Consider the following 17,816-nt stretch of genomic DNA (forward strand, 5'->3'; position numbering starts at 1 on the left):
TAGATATGTACAAGTAAAATAAATAGAGTAATAAATATGTACAAACATATATACATATATACTGTCGCCCCCTTCTAGACTGTGAGCCCGCTGTTGGGTAGGGACCGTCTTTATACGTTGCCAACTTGTACTTCCCAAGCGCTTAGTACAGTGCTCTGCACACAGTAAGAGCTCAATAAATATGATTGAATGAATGAATATCCCCCCGCCCTACCTCTTTCCTCTCCCTATAGCACCTGTATATCTGTTTGTACAGATTTATTACTCTATTTATTTTACTTGTCCATATTTACTATCCTATTTATTTTATTTTGTTAATATGCTTTGTTTTGTTCTCTGTCTCCCCCTTCTAGACTGGGAGCCCGCTGTTGGGTAGGGACTGTCTCTATATGTTGCCAACTTGGACTTCCCAAGCGCTTAGTACAGTGCTCTGCACACAGTAAGTGCTCAATAAATACAATTGATTGATTAATAATATTTATGGTATTTGTTAAGCACTATGTGCCAAGCCCTCTTAATTAATTAATTATGGCATTTATTAAGCGCTTACTATGTGCAAAGCACTGTTCTAAGCACTGGAGAGGTTACAAGGTGATCAGGTTGTCCCACAAGGGGCTCACAATTTTAATCCCCATTTTACAGATGAGGTAACTGAGGCATGGAGAAGTTAAATGACTTACCCAAAGTCACACAGCTGACAACTGTCAGAGGCGGGATTTTAACTCACGACCTCTGACTCCAAAGCCTGTGCTCTTTCCACTGAGCCACGCTCTTCTAAGCACCTGGGTAATAATAATAATGGCATCTATTAAGCGCTTACTATGTGCAAAGCACTGTTCTAAGTGCTGGGGAGGTTACAAGGTGATCAGGTTGTCCCACGTGGGGCTCACAGTCTTAATCCCCATTTTACAGATGAGGTAACTGAGGCACAGAGAAGTGAAGTGACGAGCCCAAGGTCACACAGCAGACAAGTGGCGAAGCCGGGATTGGAACCCACATCCTGACTCCCAAGCCCGGGCTCTTTCATTCATTCATTCAATTGTATTTATTGAGCGCTTACTGCGTGCAGAGCACCGGACTAAGCGCTTGGGAATTCCAAGTTGGCAACATATAGAGACGGTCCCTACCCAACAGCGGGCTCACAGCCTAGAAGGGGGAGACAGACAACAAAAAAACAACACATATTAACAAAATAAAATATATAGAATAGTAAATATGGACAAGTAAAATAACTAGAGCAATCAATCTGTACAAACAGATATGCTGTGGGGAGGGGAAGGAGGTAGGGTGGGGGGGAGGTGGAGGAGAGGGAGAGGAAGGAAGGGGCTCAGTCTTTCCACTAAGCCACACTGAGCACCTAAGAAATATGATTTTTTTTTTAAAAAGGGGGGAGAAGGAGTGAAGTGCCTGAAGATCAATCAATCAATCAATCAATTGTATTTATTGAGCGCTTACTGTGTGCAGAGCACTGTACTAAGAGTTTGGGAAGTACAAGTTGGCAACATATAGAGACGGTCCCTACCCACCAGCGGGCTCACAGTCTAGAAGGGGGAGACAGACAACAAAACAAAACATATAAACCAAATAAAATTAATAGAATAAATGCATTCATTCATTCAATCGCATTTATTGAGCACTCACTGTGTGCAGGGCACTGGACTAAGCGCCTGGGAAGTGCAAGTTGGCAACATATAGAGACAGTCCCTATCCGCCAGCGGGCTCACAGTCTAGAAGGGGGAGACAGAGAACAAAACATATTAACAAAATAAAATAAATAGAATAAATATGTACAAGTAAAATAAATAGAGTAATAAATATGTACAAACATATATACATATATACAGGTGCTGTGGGGAAGCGAAGGAGGTAAGGCGGGGGGGATGGAGAGGGGGAGGAGGGGGAAAGGGAGGAGGGGGCTCAGTGTGGGAAGGCCTCCTGGAGGAGGTGAGCTCTCAGTAGGGCCTTGAAGGGAGGAAGAGAGCGAGCTTGGCAGATGGGCAGAGGGAATGGGGGCATTCCAGGCTAGGGGGAGGACGTGGGCCGGGGGTCAACCGCGGGACAGGTGAGAACGAGGCCTAACGGTGAGGAGATTAGTGGCAGAGGAGCGGAGGGTGCGCGCTGGGATGGAGAAGGAGAGAAGGGAGGTGAAGTAGGAGGGGGTGAGGGGATGGACGGACAGCCTTGAAGCCCAGGGTGAGGAGTTTCTGCCTGATGCGCAGATTGATTGGTAGCCACTGGAGATTTTTGAGGAGGGGAGTAACATGCCCAGAGCGTTTCTGCACAAAGACTATCCGGGCAGCGGCGTGAAGTATGGATTGAAGTGGGGAGAGACAGGACGATGGGAGATCGGAGAGGAGGCTGATACAGTAATCCAGACGGGATAGGATGAGAGCTTGAACGAGCAAAGAGTGTGTAACCCATCACACAGGGACCCCTGTACCAGAAGAAAACTAGCCAGTTGTTGACATGACTCCCGGCTTACCTGAGGTGAGGTGAGGAATCATAGACTTGGCTTACAAGGTCACCAGTGGCCACTATCCCACCCTAATCCGCCTCGGCTTCTCTACTGTTTTCTACACTGCGGACCACCTCTTATCTGTTGCCAAATTGTACTCTCCAAGCGCTTAGTACAGTGCTGTGCACACAGTAAGCGTTCAATAAATACGACTGAATGACAAGGGGCTAGAGTCCAGGCCTGAGAGCCAGACGGTCATGGGTTCTAATCCCGGCTCCGCCATATATCACTAGACTGTGAGCCCACTGTTGGGTCGGGACCGTCTCTATATGTTGCCAACTTGTACTTCCCAAGCGCTTAGTACAGTGCTCTGCACACAGTAAGCGCTCAATAAATACATTTGAATAATAATAATAATAATAATGATGGCATTTATTAAGCGCTTACTATGTGCAGAGCACTGTTCTAAACTCTGGGGGGATACAAGGTGATCAAGTTGTCCCACATGGGGCTCACAGTCTTAATCCCCATTTTACAGATGAGGTAATTGAGGCGCAGAGAAGTTAAGTGACTTGCCCAAGGTCACACAGCAGACATGTGCTGGAGTTGGGATTCGAACCCATGACCTCTGACTCCAAAGCCCGTGCTCTTTCCACTGAGCCACACTGCTTCTCTATGAATGAATGAATGAATGAATGACTCCAGGCAAGTCACTTCACTTCTCTGGGCCTCAGTTGTCTCCTCTGGAAACTGGGGATGGAGACTGTGAGCCCCACGCGGGACAGGGACTGGGCCCAACCTGCTTAGTTTGGAATAATAATAATAATGATGTTAACTGCTTAACATTAATAATTATTAATGTTAATAATATTAATGATTTTAAGTGCTTACTATGTGCCAAGCACTGTTCTTCTAGACTGTGAGCCCGTTGTTGGGTAGGGACCGTCTCTATATGCTGCCAACTTGTACTTTCCCAAGCGCTTAGTACAGTGCTCTGCACACAGCGCTCAATAAATACGATTGAATGAATGAATGAATGTTCGAAGCACACATGTTCATTCATACAAGGTAATACAAGGTATTACTCTATTTTACTTGTACATTTTTATTCTACTTATTTTATTTTGTTAATATGTTTTGTCTTGTTCTTCGTCTCCCCCTTCTAGTCTGTGAGCCCACTGTTGGGTAGGGACTGTCTCTAGATGTTGCCAACTTGTACTTCCCAAGCGCTTAGTACAGTGCTCTGCACACAGTAAGCGCTCAATAAATACGACTGAATGAATGAATCAGGTTGTTCCATGTGGGGCTCACAGTCTTACTCCCCATTTTACAGATGAGGGAATTGAGGCACAGAGAAGTGAAGTGACTTGCCCAAGGTCACACAGCAGACAAGGGGAAGCAGCCTGGCTCAGTGGAAAGAGCACAGGCTTTGGAGTCAGGGGTCATGGGTTCCATTTCCGGCTCTGCCAATTGTCAGCTTTGTGATCTTGGGCAAGTCACTTCACTTCTCTGTGCCTCAGTTCCCCCATCTGTAAAATGGGGATTAAGACTGTGAGCCCCCTGTGGGACAACCTGATCTCCTTGTAACCTCCCCAGCACTTAGAACAGTGCTTTGCACATAGTAAATGCCATTATTACTATTATTTATTATTATTATTATTATTATTATTATTATTATTATTATTATTAAAGTGGCAGTGACAGGATTATACTCCCAGGCCCAGGCTCTTTCCATTAGGCTACACAGCATCTGACAGACACTTCCCCTTTTACGCCTTTAGTTTATCTGACATGACTTATCACCCTACTTCAAAATGTTAAAAGATACCAATCCAAAACATGTTTTAGGCATCATTAAGTATGCGCAAAAAACAATTTTAAAAAACAGTGTATATTTACGGGAACGATTGATTGCCATCAGAAATTGCGAGAGTCACCGTGCATAGTGCATAGAGAAGCAGCGTGGCTCAGTGGAAAGAGCCCGGGCTTTGGAGCCACAGGTCACGGGTTCAAATCCCGGCTCCGCCAATTGTCAGCTGTGTGACTTTGGGCAAGTCACGTCACTTCTCTGTGGCTCAGTTTCCTCATCTGTAAAATGGGGATGAAGACTGTGAGCCTCCCGTGGGACAACCTGATCACCTTGTAACCTCCCCAGGGCTTAGAACAGTGCTTTGCACATAGTAAGTGCTTAATAAATGCCATCATTATTATTATTATTATTAGTGCGAGATGTAACCAGGGTATTCTATGACCGCTCCCGTCCCTCCCCTACAAGAGACGGAAAAAAGAGGAGGAGGAGGACACAAAAACACAAGCAACTGGGTCACGGGAGGATTGTATAACCAGCCCCGGTCCTATTACATTCCTTTATTATTCATGCTTCAACCAAGATCAGCTTCTACTGCAAAACAGTCTTACTACATCATTAGCCGCTCTAACGACGCGCATTCAGAGAAAAACCTTCAAAAATCAACACCGCTAGGAAGTGGGCGAGAGCCGAACACCATGTGAAATGCGTGAAAAGCGTCCCAGGGCTTTGGCTACTTTATCCAGCGCTCAGAACGCTGCTTTGCACATAGTAAGCGCTTAAAAAATGCTATCCTTATTTATCCTTTTTCAAAAGTGCGGAGTCTAACAGCACGCTCGGTTCCGATCCGGGGCGACCCTGGCAAAGTCCGAGACGGAAGCCTCCGTCAGGGCGGAACCGCCTCTCCACGATGCCTTCGACACGAGAAGCAGCGTGGCTCAGTGGAAAGAGCCCGGGCTTTGGAGTCAGAAGCCATGGGTTCAAATCCCTGCTCTGCCACTTAATAATAATAATAATAATAATAATAGAAATCAATCAATCAATCATATTTATTGAGCGCTTAATGTGTGCAGAGCACTGGACTAAGCGCTTGGGAAGTACAAGTCGGCAACATATAGAGACAGTCCCTACCCAACAGTGGGCTCACAGTCTAAAAGGGGGAGACAGAGAACAAAACCAAACATACTAACAAAATAAAATAAATAGAATACATATGTACAAGAAAAATAAAGAAATAGAGTAATAAATATGTACAAACATATATACATATATTATTATTAAGACACCAGCCCCATGTGGCTTACTATGTGCCAAGCACTGTTCCAAGCGCCGGAGTAGATACAAGGCTATCAGGTTGTCCCACGTGGGGCTCCCAGTTTTAATGACATTTTTTTAAGCATTTACTATGTGCAAAGCACTGTTCTAAGCACTGGGAAGGTTACAAGATAATCAAATTGTCCCACAGGGGGTTCACAGTTTTAATCCCCATTTTACAGATGAGGTAACTGAGGCACAGAGAAGTTAAGTGATTTGCCCAAAGTCACACAGCTGACAATTGGCGGAGCTGGGATTTGAACCCATGACCTCTGCCTCCAGAGCCCGGGCTCTTTCCACTGAGCCACGCTGCTTCTCACAGTGGCCTCTCCTCTCCCTCCACGGGACTGAGGCTTCAAACCCGCTCACGTGTCGTAGCCGTTCATCACTATCAATCAGTCAATCAGTCGTATTTATTGAGCGCTTACTACGTGCAGAGCACTGTACTAAGCGCTTGGGAAGTACAAATTGGCAACACATAGAGACAGTCCCTACCCAACAGTGGGCTCACAGTCTAAAAGGGGGAGACAGAGAACAAAACCAAACATACCAACAAAATAAAATAAATAGGATAGAAATGTACAAGTAAAATAAATAAATAAATAAATAGAGTAATAAATACGTACAACCATATATACATATATACAGGTGCTGTGGGGAAGGGAAAGAGGTAAGACGGGGGGGATGGAGAGGGGGACGAGGGGGAGAGGAAGGAAGGGGCTCAGTCTGGGAAGGCCTCCTGGAGGAGGTGAGCTCTCAGCAGGGCCTTGAAGGGAGGTCTACGGGCTGAGGCCTAAAGTGGAAGTTTTACAACTCCTCTAGGCTGTAAGTTGGTTGTGGGCAGGGAACGTACTGACCGACTCTACTGCACTGTACTCTCCCAAGCGCTTAATAAGTGCTCGGTGAAGACCACCGTCCCCTCTCAGGGTGGCACCTGCAGGGTTTCCAGCCCTCTACGAGTGGCGGCTACGGGAGTCTTTTTTGTGTGTGTGTGTGGGGGGGGATGGGTCAGTGTTTTGCCAGTTATTGAAAAAGAATTCCTCTTCATCATCATCATCAATCGTATTTATTGAGCGCTTACTATGTGCAGAGCACTGTACTAAGCGCTTGGGAAGTACAAATTGGCAACATATAGAGACAGTCCCTACCCAACAGTGGGCTCACAGTCTAAAAGGGGGAGACGGAGAACAAAACCAAACATACTAACAAAATAAAATAAATAGAATAGATATGTACAAATAAAATAGAGTAATAAATATGTACAAACATATATACAGGTTCTTCATATTTATCTATACTATCTATATGTATTATCTATCTATATATTATCTATATTATCTTCATCTCTAACCATGATTCTGCCCGCCCCGTTCAAAGCCTTATCGAAGGCCCATCTCCTCCAAGAGGCCTTCCCGGACTGTGTGACTTTGGGCGAGTCACTTCACTTCTCTGGACATATTTATTACTTTATTTATTACTTTATTTATTACTTTATTTATTTATGTATTTATTTATTTATTTTGCTTGTACATATCTATTCTATTTTATTTTGTTAGTATGTTTGGTTTTGTTCTCTGTCTCCCCCTTTTAGACTGAGAGCCCACTGTTGGGTAGGGACTGTCTCTATATGTTGCCAACATGTACTTCCCAAGCGCTCAGTACAGTGCTCTACACACAGTAAGCGCTCAATAAATAAATACGATTGATGATGAGGGAGAGCGAAGCAGAGGCCTGTCCACTGCACTCCTAGTTTGGCCAGTGGCTAGCGAGTGGCAGGCCATAGGCCACAAGTCAAAACTCCCCCGTGGTGGGCAGCAGGGGCACGGGCGAGGGTCGAGGCTCGGGTTTACCGCGCGGAAGGCGGAGATGGTCAACCACTGCCGTATTTTTCCCAAGAAAACCCTGTGGATCCACTACCAGAACGACTGCAGACGGAGAATGGAGAGACGCGTCCGTGGGGTCGCCATGGGTCGGAGACGACTCGACGGCATGAGACGAGGCAAGATGACCACTGACTGTTTTTCCAAGTACAGTCGGCTCTTCAATTCGATCTTCCAAATTAATGTCCGCCTCCCCCTGTAGATTTCAAGCTCCAAGGGGGCAGGGATCCCGAAACGGATCGTGTTGGACGCAATCCGTGTCCCTCAGAGGGCTCTTACCATGCGCCTGGCACTGTACGATTTATTTTATTTTGTTGGTATGTTTGGTTTTGTTCTCTGTCTCCCCCTTTTAGACTGTGAGCCCACTGTTGGGTAGGGATTGTCTCTATATGTTGCCAATTTGTACTTCCCAAGTGCTTAGTACAGTGCTCTGCATATAGCAAGCGCTCAATAAATACGATTGATGATGATGATGTACTGAATGCTGCTGGGGAGGGACTGTCTATATGTTGCCGACTTGTACGTCCCGAGCGTTTAGTACAGTGCTCTGCACACAATAAATACGACTGAATGAATGAATGAATGAATGAATGCCGGGGTGGCTCCCAAGGAGATCGGGCTGGACGCAGTCCTTGTCCCACAGCGGGCTCTTACCATCATCACCATCATCAATCGTATTTATTGAGCGCTTACTGTGTGCAGAGCACTGTACTAAGCACTTGGGAAGTATAAGTTGGCAACATATAGAGGCAGTCCCTACCCAACAGTGGGCTCACAGTCTAAAAGGGAGAGACAGAGAACAAAACCAAACATATTAACAAAATAAAATAAATAGAATAGATATGTACAAGTAAAATAAATAAATAAATAAATAAATAGAGTAATAAATATGTACAAGCATATATACATATATACAGGTGCTGTGGGGAAGGGAAGGAGGTAAGATGGGGGGGATGGAGGGGGGACGAGGGGGAGTGTATTACTCTATTTTATATTATTCTTTATTTACTTGTACATTTACTTTATTTTGTTAATATGTTTCGTTTTGTTGTCTGTCTCCCCCTTCTAGAGTGCGAACCCACTGTTGGGCAGGGACTGTCTCCATATGTTGCCGACTTGTACTTCCCAAGTGCTTAGTACTGTGCTCTAAACACAGTAAGCGCTCAATGAATATGATTGAATGAATGAATGAATGAATCCCAACTACCCACTTTGCTAGACTGCCTTTTCCCAAGGGCTTGGGCCAGTGCTCAATAAACACCATTGCTTGGTTCGAGGCGCAACTTATATGTTGCCAACTTGTAGTTCTCAAGCACTTAGTACAGTGCTCTGCACACAGTAAGCGCTCACAACTTCTCTGGGCCTCAGTTACCTCATCTGTAAAATGGGGATTAAGCCTGTGAGCCCCACATGGGACAACCTGATCACCTTGTAAATTCCCCAGTGCTTAGAACAGCGCTCTGCACATAGTAAGCGCTTAACAAATGCCATCATTATTATTATTATTATTATTATTATTAATAAATACAACTGAATCAATGAATGAACAGAGTAGTGGCGACAGCCCGGGCTTGAGAATCAGAAGGTCATGGGTTCTAAACCCGGCTCCGCCACTTGTCTCCCCCTTCTAGACTGTGAGCCCACTGTTGGGTAGGGACTGTCTCTATATGTTGCCACCTTGTACTTCCCAAGCGCTTAGTACAGTGCTCTGTACACAGTAAGCGCTCAATAAATACGATTGATTGATTGATTGATTGCTGTAAGGCCTTAGGCGAGTCACTTCACTTACCTCATCTGTAAAACGGGGACCAAGACTGGGAGCCCCATGTGGGACAGGGAATGTGTCCAACCCGATTTGCTTGTATCCACCCCAGTGCTCAGTACAGTGCCTGGCACATAGTAAGAGTTTAACAAATGCCATTATTATTATTATTATTATTATTATTACCCTAGTTGGGGACGGGGCAAGGAGAAGTAAACAGAGAGGAATTGGCATGGCCTCGTGGTCAGAGGTCCTGGGCTCTAATTCCACCTCCATCACTAGTCCGCTGTGTGATCGGCTTCCAGGCTGTCCATCCCCTCGCCCCCTCCTCCCTCACCTCCCTTCTCTCCTTCTCCATCCCAGCCCGCACCCTCCGCTCCTCTGCCGCTAATCTCCTCACCGTACCTCGTTCTCGCCCGTCCCGCCGTCGACCCCCGGCCCACGTCATCCCCCGGGCCTGGAATGGCCTCCCTCTGCCCATCCGCCAAGCTAGCTCTCTTCCTCCCTTCAAGGCCCTACTGAGAGCTCACCTCCTCCAGGAGGCCTTCCCACACTGAGCCCCTTCCTTCCTCTCCCCCTCTTCCCCCTCTCCATTCCCCCGTCTTACCTCCTTCCCTTCCCCACAGCACCTGTATATATGTAAATGTTTGTACATATTTATTACTCTATTTATTTATTTATTTTACTTGAACATATCTATTCTATTTATTTTATTTTGTTAACATGTTTGGTTTTGTTCTCTGTCTCCCCCTTCTAGACTCTGAGACCACTGTTGGGTAGGGACCATCTCTATATAATAATAATAATAATAATAATAATAATAATAATAATAATGGTATTTGTTAAGCACTTACTATGTGTAAAGCACTGTTCTAAGCGCTGGGGAGGACACAAGGTGATCAGGTTGTCCCATGGGGGGCTCACAGTCTTCATCCCTATTTTCCAGATGAGGGAACTGAGGCACAGAGGAGTTAAATGACTCACCCAAAGTCACGCAGCTGATGCAGCTCTATATGTTGCCAACTTGTACTTCCCAAGCGCTTAGTACAGTGCTCTGCACATAGTAAGCGCTCAATAAATAAAAATGATTGATCCTGGGCAAGTCATTTAACTCATCTGTGGCTCAGTTACCTCATTAGCAAAATGGGGATTAAATCCTCCCGCCTCCATTACAGCACCATGTGGGACAGGAACTACGCCCAACCTGATCATCACGTATATACTCCGGAGCTCAGTGTAGCGCCTGGAACGCTGAACTTCAAAAGAGAGGGAAAAAAAGCCCAAAACAAGGGATAGGATCCAGAGAAGAGATGGAAAGAGGACCCCTCCCCACCTCCATCGCTAATATGATTCATTCATCATTCATTCAATCATCGAGCCCTTACCGTATGCAAAGCACTGTGCTAAGCGCTTGGGAGAGTACAACATACCAACAAACGGAGACATTCCTGCCCACGATGAGCTCACGGCCTAGAGGATTAAAATACCACCGATCTGTACTGCCGAGAGGGAGGAGAGGGGTTTGAGCGATCAATGCGAGCCCATTCAGCGTGGCTCAGTGGAAATCAATCAATCAATCGTATTTATTGAGCGCTTACTGTGTGCAGAGCACTGTACTAAGCGCTTGGGAAGTACAAGTTGGGAAAAGCCCGGGCTTGGGAGTCAGAGGTCATGGGTTCGAATCCCGGCTCCACCACTTGTCAGCTGTGTGACTTTGGGCACACTTTTAGACTGTGAGCCCAATGTTGGGTAGGGACTGTCTCTATATGTTGCCAATTTGTACTTCCCAAGCGCTTAGTACAGCGCTCTGCACATAGTAAGCGCTCAATAAATATGATTGATTGATTGATTGGGCAAGTCACTTATCTGGGCCTCAGTGACCTCACCTGGAAACTGGGGATGAAGACTGTGGGACAACCTGATCACTTTGTATCCACCCCCAGCGCTTAGAACAGTGCTTGGCACATTGTAAGCGCTTAACAAATACCATTATTATTACTGTCACTAATATTAAAAGCTGAAGGGACGATCCCGTAGGTGTTGCGGTAGCTGGACTCGGTTTTAGGCTTTTGAAGCAGATGCTTGTGCAGTTTCCCTCTCAGAGCACCGAAAATTCACTTTACAAGTTGAATTTCCTCTCGGAGTTCAATAAAAGCCCCAACCTAAAAGCACCGTGGTTTAGTGGACAGAGCATAATACATCTTCCCTGCCCAAAAGGAGCTCACAGTCTAGAAACAGAGACAGAGGTTAAAATAAATTACGGATCAATCAATCAATCGGATTTACTGAGCGCTTACTGTGTGCAGAGCACTGTACTAAGCGCTTGGGAAGTCCAAGTCGGCAACATATAGAGACGGTCCCTACCCAACAGTGGGCTCACAGTCTAGAAGGGGGAGACAGAGAACAAAACCAAACATACTAACAAAATAAAATAAATAGAATAGATATGTACAAGTAAAATAAATACATAGAGTAATAAATACGGATAATAATAACGATGGCATCTGTTAAGAGCTTACTACGTGCCAGGCACTGTACTAAGCGCTTGGGGGGGGATACAAGCAAATCGGGTTGGACCCACGTGGCGCTCACCGTCTCAATCCCCATTTTACAGATGAGGTAACTGAGGCCCAGAGAGTTAAGCGGCTTGCCCAAGGTCACACAGCAGACAAACGGCAGAGCCGGGATTAGAAGACTGTCTCCCCCTTTTAGACTGTGAGCCCACTGTTGGGTAGGGACTGTCTCTATATGTTGCCAACTTCTACTTCCCAAGTGCTTAGTACAGTGCTCTGCACACAGTAAGCGCTCAATAAATACGATTGATTGATTAGAACTCGGGTCTGGAGGTTGGGACAAAATCCGTGGACCTGCAAGTGATGTCAGAAATGGTTGAGCTCTACCATGTGAGCTATAAATACGATTGATTGATTGATTTTGCAAGAACGTGGACTCCACTGTATAGAAGAACCACGTGCTCTCCTGCAACAGCCTAATCTTTTAAGAAAAATAAAATTAACCAATTCCAAAGCAGCGCCACACCCCCTTTAACACTGTGGCTTAAAGTGAGTACAAACTTTACACCAAAAAGAGGTAAAAAATGAGTCTGTCAACCAAAATATTTTTTTTATACCACCTACACTATTCATATAGTTCAAAGCAGCACGTAATGTAGAACTGTTTCCTGATTTCCAAGCTCCGGTGAAACAGGTCAGGACGCGTCTCACTAGACGCTCTAAACAACAACGGCACAGGTAAATACCTTTTGTATTTTCTTCGAATCTTTCTGGGAATTCTCTCGGAGGGGGACTTTTCCGAATAACTTCCAGCCCAAGTCATTCTGTCTGTCAAGTCTTGCGTTTTGTTTCCTAGCAAACAAATTCCTAGAGAAAACGAAAAGGTGAGTGAATTCCTGGGTACCTCTCCTCCACCCGCTTCGCTTTCGACGGCACGAAAACCAAATCGTTTTCTTCCCCAAAAGGAGGAAGGGCAGGCAAGGGTTCTACTGTGCCGCGAGAGAGACCAGAGGAAAATAATAATAATAATAATAATGATGGCATTTATTAAGCACTTACTATGTGCGCGCTGGGGAGGTTACAATCAATCAATCAATCAATCGTATTTATTGAGCGCTTACTATGTGCAGAGCACTGTACTAAGCTCTTGGGAAGTACAAATTGGCAACATCTAGAGACAGTCCCTACCCAACAGTGGGCTCACAGTCTAAAAGGGGGAGACAGAGAACAAAACCAAACATACTAACAAAATGAAATAAATAGAATAGATATGTACAAGTAAAATAAATAAATAGAGTAATAAATATGTACAAACATATATCCATATATACAGGTGCTGTGGAGAAGGGAAGGAGGTAAGATGGGGGGATGGAGAGGGGGATGAGGGGGAGAGGAAGGAAGGGGCTCAGTCTGGGAGGGCCTCCTGGAGGAGGTGAGTTCTCAGTAGGGCCTTGAAGGGAGGACGGTTTTACTTCCCCTTTTACAGATGAGGGAACTGAGGCACAGAGAAGTTAAATGACTTGACCAAAGTCACACAGCTGACAGTTGGCGGAGCACTGTTTTAAGCGCTGGGCAAGGTGATCAGGTTGTCCCACGTGGGGCTCACAGTCTTCATCCCCATTTTACACATGAGGGAACTGAGGCCCAGAGAAGTTAAGTAAAGCACGGCTGGTAAATTCTATGCTACACATTATGTTTTTATCAATCAGTCAATCAATCAATCGTATTTACTGAGCGCTTACTGTGTGCAGAGCACTGCACGAAGCGCTTGGGAAGTACAAGTTGGCAACATATAGAGACGGTCCCTACCCAACAGTGGGCTCACAGCCTAGAAGAAGAGATGCAGCGTGGCTCAGTGGAAAGAGCCCGGGCTTTGGAGTCAGAGGTCATGGGTTCGAATCCCGGCTCCGCCACTTGTCAGCTGTGTGACTTTGGGCAAGTCACTTCACTTTTCTGCGCCTCAATTCCCTCATCTGTAAAATGGGGATTAAGACTGTGAGCCCCACGTGGGACAACCTCATCACCTTGTATCCCCACAGCGCTTAGAACAGTGCTTTGCACATAGTAAGCGCTTAACAAATGCCATTATTATTGTTATTATTAAAGAGCACGGGCTTTGGAGTCAGAAGTAATGGGTTCGAATCCCGGCTCTGCCACTTGTCAGCTGTGTGACTTTGGGCAAGTCACCTAACTTCTCTGCGCCTCAGTTTCCTCATCTGTCAAATGGGGATTAAGACTGTGAGCCCACCGTGGGACAACCTGATCACCTTGTAACCTCTCCAGCGCTTAGAACAGTGCTTTGCACATAGTAAGCGCTTAATAAATGCCATTATTATTATTATTATTATTAGAAGGGGGAGACAGAGAACAAAACCAAACATAGTAAGAAAATAAAATATATTTTTATGTGAATGTCGGTCTTTCCCACAGACTGAGCGCCTCGCGGGCAGGGTATATGTCTACCAACTTTGTCGCACTGTACTTTCCAGAGTGCTGAGCACAGGGCGCTGCACGCAGAAAGCGCTCAGTACATACCGTTGATGGATCGATGCCCACCCGGCCAAAAAGACCTGCTCCTGACCACCACGAGCGGAAGAATACAGGCCTGGCAGTGTCTTGGCTGGCTACGGATTCAGTCGTGACGGTGCCAACAAAGACTTGGGAGACCCTTGTGCTTGTTGCCTCCCATTTTACTGGTCCGAGTATCTAACATTTTCCTCTGGAAATCCAAGGAATTTATTCCATCATCATCATCATCATCATCAATCGTATTTATTGAGCGCTTACTATGTGCGGAGCACTGTACTAAGCGCTTGGGAAGTACAAATTGGCAACATATAGAGACAGTCCCTACCCAACAGTGGGCTCACAGTCTAAATCCCATCAGTCGGGTTTACTGAGCACGCACTATGTCCTAAGTGCCTGGGAGAGCCCAATACAACAGAATTAGCGGGCGCGTTCTCTGCCCTAACGAGCTTAGAGTCTACGGTGGGGACGGGACAGACATTACATCCATCAATCAATCAATCGTATTTATGGAGCGCTTACTGTGTGCAGAGCACTGTACTAAGTGCTTGGGAAGTACAAATTGGCAACATCTAGAGACAGTCCCTACCCAACAGTGGGCTCACAGTCTAAAAGGGGGAGACAGAAGACAAAACCAAACATACTAACAAAATAAAATAAATAGAATAGATACGTGAGTAAAATAGAGTAATAAATATGTACATCATCATCATCATCATCAATCGTATTTATTGAGCACTTACTATGTGCAGAGCACTGTACTAAGTGCTTGGGAAGTCCAAGTTGGCAACATATAGAGACAGTCCCTACCCAACAGTGGGCTCACAGTCTAGAAGGGGGAGACAGAGAACAAAACCAAACATACTAACAAAATAAAATAAATAGAATAGATATGTACGAGCAAAATAAATAGAGTAATAAATCTGTACAAACATATATACATATATACAGGTGCTGTGGGGAAGGGAAGGAGGTAAGATGGGGGGATGGAGAGGGGGACGACGGGATTACATGTCTGCTGTGTGACCTTGGGCAAGTCACTTCACTTCTCTGAGCCTCAGTTACCTCATCTGGAAAATGGGGATGAAGACAGTGAGCCCCCCGTGGGACAACCTGATCACCTTGTATCTCCCCCAGCATTTAGAACAGTGCTTTGCACATAGTAAGCACTTAACAAATGCCATCATTATTAATATGACAAGTAATCAATGGTATTTCTTCAATCAGTTGTGAGTCCGTTGTTGGGTAGGGATTCCCTCTATCTGTTGCCGAACTGTATTTTCCAAACGCTTAGTACAGTGCTCTGCACACAGTAAGCGCTCAATAAATATGACTGAAGGAATGAATTGTATTTATTCAAGAGAATATTTATCCCATATTTATCTGTATTTATCCAGAGAAGCAGCATGGCTCAGTGGAAAGAGAACGGGCTTTGGAGTCAGAGGTCATGGGTTCAAATCCCGGCTCCACCAATTGTCAGCTGTGTGACTTTGGGCAAGTCACTTCACTTCTCTGGGCCTCAGTTTCCTCATCTGTAAAATGGGGATTAAGACTGTGAGCCCCCCATGGGGCAACCTGATCACCTTGTAGCCTCCCCAGCGCTTAGTACAGTGCTTTGCACGTAGTAAGCACTTAATAAATGTCATTATTATTATTATTTTTATTATTATTATTTATTGCTGAATTGTATTTTCCAAGAGTACAGTGCCAATTGTCAGCTGTGTGACTTTGGATATGTATATATGTTTGTACATATTTATTACTCTATTTCTTATTTTACTTGTACATATCTATTCTATTTATTTTATTTTGTTAATATGTTTGGTTTGGTTCTCTGTCTCCCTCTTCTAGACTGTGAGCCCAATGCTGGGTAGGGAATGTCTCTATATGTTGCCAACTTGGACTTCCCAAGTGCTTAGTACAGTGCTCTGCACACAGTAAGTGCTCAATAAATACGATTGACTGATTGATTGAAGCCATTTCACTTCTCTGGGCCTCAGTTACCTCATCTGTAAAATGGGGATGAAGACTGTGAACCCCCGTGGGGCAACCTTCTAGACTGTGAGCCCACTGTTGGGTAGGGAGCGTCTCTATATGTTGCCAACCTGTACTTTCCAAGCGCTTAGTACAGTGCTCTGCACACAGTAAGCGCTCAATAAATACGATTGAATGAACGAATGAATGAACCTGATCGCCTTGTTAACCTCCCCAGAGCTTAGAACAGTGCTTTGCACATAGTAAGCACTTAATAAATGCCATTATTATTATTATTATTATTTAGTGAGGGTGTATTGTGTGCAGGGCACTGTACTGGCACTTGGGATAGTCCAATACAACACAATACAATACAATATTGTCCAATACAATACAAAAGTCCATTGGTAGGCCAGACCCTTGCCAATAACAAGCTTCTTGTCTAGAAATAACAATAATAATGATAATACTGATGATGGTATTTGTTAAGCGCTTACTATGTGCCAGACACTGTACTAAACCCTTCTAAGTCCTTCAGCGCTTCGAACAGTGCTTTGCACATAGTAAGTGCTTAGAGAAGCAGCGTGGCTCAGTGGAAAGAGCCCGGGCTTGGGAGTCAGGGGTCATGGGTTCAAATCCCGACTCCGCCACTTGTCACCTCTGTGACCTTGGGCAAGCCATTTCACTTCTCTGTGCCTCAGTCCCCTCATCTGTAAAATGGGGATTAAGACTGTGAGCCCCAGGTGGGACAACCTGATTACCTTGTATACCCCCCCAGCGCTTAGAACAGTGTTTTGCACATAGTAAGTGCTTAACAAATACCACGATTATTATTCTAGACTGTAAACCCAGTGTGGGCAGGGATTATCTCTCTTTATAGAGAGATAAAGAGAAGCAGCGTGGTGCAGTGGAAAGAGCTCGGGCTTCGGAGTCAGAGGTCATGGGTTCAAATCCCGGCTCCACCAATTGTCAGCTGTGTGATTTGGGGCACGTCACTTCACTTCTCTGGGCCTCAGTTTCCTCATCTGTAAAATGGGGATTAATAATAATAATAATAATAATGGCATTTATTAAGCGCTTACTATGTGCAAAGCACTGTTCTAAGCGCTGGGGAGGCTACAAGATTCTCAGGTTGTCCCTCATGGGGCTCACAGTCTCAGTCCCCATTTTAAAGATGAGGTAACTGAGGCCCAGAGAAGTGACGTGACTTGCCCAAAATCACACAGCTGACAATTGGAGGAGCCGGGATTTGAACCCATGACCTCTGACTCCAAACTCCGGGCTCTTTCCTACTGAGCCGGGCTGCTGTGAGCCCCCCATGGGACAACCTGCTCACCTTGTAGCCTACCCAGCGCTTAGTACAGTTCTTTGCACATAGTAAGCACTTAGTAAATGTCATTATTATAATTATTATTATTATTTATTGCTGAATTGTATTTTCCAAGAGTACAGTGCCCTGCACACGGTAAGCGCTCGATAAATACGACGGAATGAATGAATGAAAGGTTGGAAGCAGTCTCTATCTCCTGTGGGGCTCCCAGTCTTCATCCCCATTTTACAGACAAGGGAACTGAGGCCCAGAGAA

The 17,816-nt window shown here is 45.2% G+C and overlaps 1 protein-coding gene across 2 annotated transcripts in view; it reads right to left on the bottom strand.

The window, feature by feature from the left end:
- The window catches only part of TBC1D14 (TBC1 domain family member 14), a 139,747-nt gene that overhangs the window by 82,189 nt on the left and 39,742 nt on the right, over positions 1-17,816 (bottom strand). Inside the window, exon 2 of one of the 2 annotated variants that reach the window (XM_038745072.1) lies at positions 12,478-12,598. The exons of the other annotated variant lie outside the window; for it this stretch is intronic. The gene's annotated coding sequence lies outside the window, so the exon portion shown is untranslated. The remainder of the gene's footprint in view (positions 1-12,477; positions 12,599-17,816) is intronic. 2 annotated transcript variants of the gene reach the window in all.

This window comes from Tachyglossus aculeatus, chromosome 4, assembly GCF_015852505.1.
Source record: "Tachyglossus aculeatus isolate mTacAcu1 chromosome 4, mTacAcu1.pri, whole genome shotgun sequence".
NCBI classification, from domain to species: domain Eukaryota; kingdom Metazoa; phylum Chordata; class Mammalia; order Monotremata; family Tachyglossidae; genus Tachyglossus; species Tachyglossus aculeatus.